The sequence below is a fragment of the Myzus persicae genome, unplaced genomic scaffold (genome assembly GCF_001856785.1).
Source record: "Myzus persicae strain clone G006 unplaced genomic scaffold, MPER_G0061.0, whole genome shotgun sequence".
Classification (NCBI taxonomy): Eukaryota; Metazoa; Arthropoda; class Insecta; order Hemiptera; family Aphididae; genus Myzus; species Myzus persicae.
The window spans coordinates 70,417-77,704 of NW_019103876.1; positions in this window are offsets into that span (position 1 = coordinate 70,417).

The following is a 7,288-nucleotide window of genomic DNA, read 5'->3' on the forward strand; positions in this document are numbered from 1 at the left end:
AACAATGACGACGACCAAAATTAACGATGCGATTTTCAACCGGGGTATAAATATAATATAATTTATACAGTATATTCGTACAGATAGAGCGGAATGTTGTCCTGCACTGTTCTGCAGAAAAATCGGCGGTGGTGGACGCATAAATTAATATTATAATAAGGAGTTTTTTAAATTTTTTATTGTACTGTCGACGCGTCTGAAATTCGTGTAGGCTGATTTTTTATGTGTCGCGTACGATTGTTTTTCGCTCGCGGTTCCTGCAATAATTTGTAACTTAATAATAATAATAATAATAATAATAATAAAAACTGTAAAACCAAACACGCAGATTGTCTTACAATGTGTTTAGTAATTATTAATTTGCTATTTAGGCTTGCGCCTTATTACAGTTCTCACGCAAACGCGTATAAACTAAATATACATGTATACACACGAGATGTACTCTATAGAAGTATGTAGGTATAACTGGTATAACACACACACACGCACACGCACACGCACACACACACACACACACACACGCACACACGCACACACACATACATTGAATATATGTGCGCTCGCGTTTGATTTGTTTCCTTGACCGTTGACATTATGCCCATGTAATTTGTCGTGTCAGATGCGCTCAGCTGTGTTGTATCGCCGGAGATCATCTCTGCGCGTGTGGTTACGTGTGTGCATATCAGCGTGTGATGTCGTACTACACGGCGTATACCAGCTATATACCTATAAACATATACCAATGCGTTTTCGTATGTACAAGGATCTGACAAGGACGAGATGATGTGCTCTGATCGCCGCTGCTGCAAACAGTTGTTTTCGTGTCACACACACACGCATACTCGAGCTCACGGACGGACGAACCTATAACAATATATATACATTATACATACATATGTTACAATATTATTGCACGTGTACAACGTACGATAATATTATTATTATTATCATCATCGCATCATTATAATAATATCATGATAAATGTTAGAACGTTTTTCGCATTCGAATCTTGACGCGCCGCGTCGTCCGACCGTTTCGGATTATTATTATCATTATCGTAGTCGTCGTCAAAAACCGGAGTGCGGGGTAGGATACATATTTATATACATACGTATTTTAATATTAAAACAATATTTACATACGCATATACAGGCACGTGTGTGTATGTATATATAATATACAATATGTCATGATGCGTATTATAAAATATTATGTATAAATGTTTACGACGAGCACCCGGGGCTACGCGCGACTCGATATAAATCGATTATATTCGGTAGATATTTTATTTCAATTTGTTCGCCCATAAACGGGTCGCGGGATGACATTTTAATATTATTATATTATTATTTTATATGCAGTCTTCACTCGCGCGTCGTCCTCAAAATATTATAATATTATACAATACTCGCGCGGTCGTGTAATAAATCATCGTCCGCGAAAATATTTACACAACGATTTTGCGAAGAACTCTTATATGTATATTATTATTATGCTATACTGCTATAGGTACATATGCGTATGGATATAATAATAATATTATTTTCGTATAGTTGTATAATATACTGATAGGTGATCTGATAAACAAATTTTCCCTTCATTCTGCCAAAACATATTTTTTTCATTCGCATACGTACCTACGTACATAATTTATACGTTCGAATGTATTTCAAAACGAAATAGTTACAACGCTTCACAACTATACACAGGTATACAGGTATTATTATAATATATGGTTGATCGTATAGATTAGGGAAAAAACAAGCGCTACTATCATTATTATTTGAACCTTGCAAATTTGTTGAAAACTATAAATTTTGAAAGTCAGTTTTAAGCGATTCCGTGACAAGAAACAACAGCACGATACATATGTATACGGACGGACATCGCAGACGTGTTCAAGATTTACAAACGGCGCCTGGGCATGATTTAAATTTTAAAACTTGATTTGATGAAAAAAAAACATGATCCAAACCCTATCCTATGTCTGAAATTTGAAGCACAAAATATCACATTATCTGCACTGGGACTACGTGTCATGAAAATTTCGCCACAGCGCGGCGAACGTACAGCGCTATAGGCTGAGGGTATTCGATGGATATATTTCTCGGAGACTTTAATGCGCTGGTGCACTTCAGAAGACACAATCTCCCTGCTTCGACTATTTTTGTTAACTATAAGCATATATAATCTTCCAGGAGTCTGACAAGTGCGTCCCAAGACAAAAGATCATATTTTTAACGTAGCCCGAATGCGTCCCATAGTTACTTTAAATTACCTTGGATGCATCACGAAAAAATGATTAAACTGGCTTGCACCTCAAAAATATTTTACACCCATTTTTATACACTTCATGTTTGAGTGAGTGAACTCATTTTTATAATGTTTTTATTTAGTATCTATATGTATATCAAAATTTTCAATGATAATCTATAAAAAAACGTGTCAATATTATGGCACTATACTTCTAGTTCACTACTCGTACTTAATTACAGAACATGAGCCATATAGTCGTACTATTATCGAAGTTAAAACAGTGTTTGCTCCCCACCACTGCCACAGCTGTCGTAGCTTGTAATATTGTTCATTTGTACCATGTTATAATAGTCGATAGTTGGTTATGTATGTTAAAAGTTGTAGCTGCGGACCGACGACGCGCTTGTGGGGCAATTATAGATGTATAATTTGACAATAAGACTAATATACGGACGCGCTCTGTGTGCTATTAAAAAGGTAAAAAATTACAAACCCAAATCACTCGAGGTACTCCCCAACCGTTCAAAGCTGATATAAATCCTATACACCAGCCATTATATAGGTACTCATAAATGTTCATATAATATATAATATAGGAGTGCATAAAAAAAAAACTGTTTATTCCGTATCATGTCTGCGGACATTTTGTATGAAGACTGCACGATGTGCACATCATGATAAACGCATTTCTCACAAGTACATAATATTATATGGGTGCAATGATGGGTGTACACGTGTACCTATACTGCAGCAGGCAGCAGCAGTTATATGATAATGATAATAAATATGTATACGCGAGGCGCAGAGTCATTTCGACGTTATAATAACATGTGCCTATATATGTGTGTATATATTATGTACACATATAATATAATATAAATATGTATGTATGCAGTACGAGTGGTATAAACGTGTGGTGCGTACGTCGGGGAGCGTAAAAAATCGTTATAAAATCTCTCGGGACGCGCGTAATACGCGCCAAGTAAAATATTATGATTAATCGGACGCGAAACGTGCGACCGAGAGTAACAAATCACTGGCCACACTACATCACCGGCAGCGCATATAGCTACAGTTCCGTTTTGACCATCGTCCCTATATAATAATAATATGCATAATTTTTATGTGTGTATGTGTGTGTGTGTGTGTGTGTGTTTGTATGGCAATAATACTCCGTGTATAAACTTTCGTAATAATATAAATGCAGACGACGCACACGTGGACCATTTATTATAATATGCATCGTATATATTATTATATTATCTTTATTGGTATCATTCGGCAGAAGCTTCTAAATCACTTGGTATATATAGTAATATTTCGTAAGTACCTACCTATATTATATTGTATAGTGACGGCCGCTGGCGCCCGTACACGCAGCGTGTCGTATACCAATATATATAGCATACACATATATAGAATCTGTGCAGCAGTGTTGGGCGAAAACCCCCTAAGATATATGATTGACCGATGATTTATAATTGATGACCGATAATTAGGTAGGTATGTAAAAGTATGTATTGGGATCATATAGGAATTTTGTTTGATAGGGTCATCGCATCAATAATTTAAAATAATTCATAATTGATTAAAAATTATTTAAGACGCTCGTCGGATTTGTCAATATCCATTATGTCCATATGCAGACCCATTATTATTATATAATATTGTAACGATCATGACCGAATTTAATAGGAGCACCTGTAAAGGGCCACACAGGTTTTTTTTTAATGGCTCAAATATATTATGGAATTGTAATTTGTGATCTAGATATTTATTAACTGAGTAAATAATAATGTTGATCTCTAAAAACTATAAAATTGTTAAATATTTTTACCTATTATCTCGGGCGCACACCGCACAACACGTCGGGTTCTAAAGTGCAGTATATAGGTACTCATTGCGTGCGCCAAAAAAAAAATAGTATAATCAAGTCATTGCAATGCGCAACTGTTTGAATAATAGTGTTATTATACGACGGCGGAAGTTAAACTAGTTAAAGTCTCTCAATATATTTAAAATACACAGCCATCGTGCAGCTAGATAATTTCAGCTGCATCACAGTGTGTACGAAAAATAACTACTCGTTTGTTTGTGTGTGTGTGTGTGTGTGTATAATGTATATTTTATGCGATGTGCGTTGGGTGTTCGCCACAAATAATATGTACGAACGACACGCGATACTAAATAAAATGACAACAATACAATATATTGTATAAAATAATTTAAAATGTACAAACGGTGATAAAGAGATGAATAATCGTCGTGTACGCGCGAGGAGCACATCACTGTTATAAAAATAATAATAATAATCATATTATAATCGCGAGTATACCGCGGTATCGCGACGACGAATCGCGACAATTGCAGCTTGCATCAACAGCAGCAGCCGCGTGACTCGCTCATTGTCGCAGAAATCAGTTTTCGCGATATCTGATGGCACTCGGGGAGAGTTTTTACGATACCATATGATGCTTGAACCTATATAATATACATATGCCGAATGCCACTTTTCTTATTATAAACGTTTTTTTTTTCGCCAAAAAAATCATAATAATAATAACGTAAATCTGCAGCAGTAGTTGTGCAACGCGTTCATAAAACGCAGGGGCAGTCAATGGCGCGGAAACCAGCAGCACATCATACATCGTAATAATAATAATAATATACAGATAGGTATTATAGATAGGTAGGTAGAAAAAGTCACATCACATAATATTATATTATTATATTATTATATTGTCCGCCGACGCCGCCGCCGCCGCGATTATTATTATTATTGTTATATTGTGCCAATAAAAATAACCGCGTGTGAAATGGTTTCTGGCGTTCGCCGCACAAAAGGACCATATTTACACGACGTGCAAATGCGTTTCTCATACATTATTATTATTATTACTGCTAAGATTTACCTATATAAATATATAATACACACCGCCGCAGCAGTATATAAATATTACATATACATAATAATATGATGGTGTCCGTGTGTGCACCGTATATAATATATACTGTCCGTCGCTATATACATTTATAAATATATAATATATATGTATATAAAGATACGGGAGGCTGCGGTAGGTATATTGCGCTCGTCTCGTATTTTACGACCGTATATATTATATTATTATTATTATTATTAGTATTATACGTGTAAATATACGCGTTTTGTGATCGCAACCCCAATAGGAATATATAATAATAATAATAATATATAATACGAGAGTATAAATTATTTGCTTAAGGTTGCGACGTGTGATGTCACATTGTGCGGCACACAAAGTTTTACCTTTATTTTTTTTTCATTTTTTTCGGTAAACACAGCCGTAGTATAAAGGTAGGTAGGTACCGCGCTTTCTACCCCCTCACCGAAATCTACTTGGCGGTGGTTGTGATGCCGACAACCCTCAAAAATATTTGATATTTATTGTTATTATTATTATTATTACTAGGTATTATTTACCGAACCTGCAAATATTTTGTGATTTCAGCACATTCTTTTGCAGGGGTTTTTTTATATACATTCGACAAAATATTATGTTAATATATAATATAAGATACCTACTTGTCCACTGTACTTGAAAATATAATTATCATTTTTACTTGTGGCCGTACGGTTATTTGGTCACATGGCGCAAACCCATATTGTACTCTAGGTAGGTATGTTCTAATGTGCGCTTATAAGTGCTTATAAGTATACCTATTCTAAATACTTGTATTTAATATATGCCTACTCAAACGATATAGCTGAAACAAAACGAAAATTAAAGACAACGTAATATATAATAATAATAATAATAATAATGTATACCATATAACATGCGCATATAATACAGGCACTATAATACTACTATGCCTATAAATAGGGCTTTTAAATAATCGTCAACCGACGTGAAATATGTAATTTGTCAAAAAATATCTAAATACTCGTAAAACAAAATTATCATAAATACGCGCGTTTAAAAGCTGCAGGTCATAAATTTAACATGTACGCGTATATTTCAACCTCGCGGCTGGCGGTTTGACGGATTTAAAGCCAAGAGTGAATTATTGTCCAAATATATAATATCTCACCGTAGATATATTATATATATATATATATATATATATAGTACCTACCTAACCATAATATATACCTATAAACCTACCTATGTATGTATGTGGTGTGTGTATATAATATATTCCTATATACTCTCGTGAACCCTATTATCTATATATTATTTCAATAATATATTATGTATATGCTGCACGTCGTTTCCACCTATTCTACACATCCGTCTCGGTTATAAATATAAGACCAGCATAGATATGTATAATATTTTAACGGAATAATAAATACGCGTACATTATTAACGATAACACGTGAGCCGAGAGTGTTATTCGTTACAGTTAATGAATTAATATGATTTACTCGCGGTACGTGCGATGGAAGGTAGGTATACATATAAACGCTATTATAATGCCAGGACCACATTTAGGGGGGAGGGGAGCAATGGCGACGATTTCCCCGGGCGGCGCCAAAATGTTGTGGTCGATTTAATTGTGAACTAGGTATTAAGACTTTTTAAAATTAAATAGGTAGTTTTAATAATATTACATATAAATACTTCATAATATCATTAATATCACCCCGTATATCCCTGCATATGCTTAACGAACTGTCGGGCAAATTTCGCTTTTTAAACTATACATAAATATTAAAGTATATACAAATAGGTACTCACTATAATATGCACACACTCCCACGCGATATCAACTACGTTGTTGGACGATTTAACGAGTACAAAGTTATAGGTACCATCTCATCATATATTGATTCAACGAGTAGCTTTTGTTTTTTTATCGTCATATAGGTACATCACCATTTGCCTTGAATGCGACTTAAGTGAAGTATTTTCTTTATTCAATTATGTGTATGATAACACCCCTCTGCCATTCGTGAAATTGACTAACTTAATAATTATTGTTGCAGTCCGCGACTGTATTGGATGAACCTGCATTTATCTCAAAATCGCAGCTGCAGAAGATATGA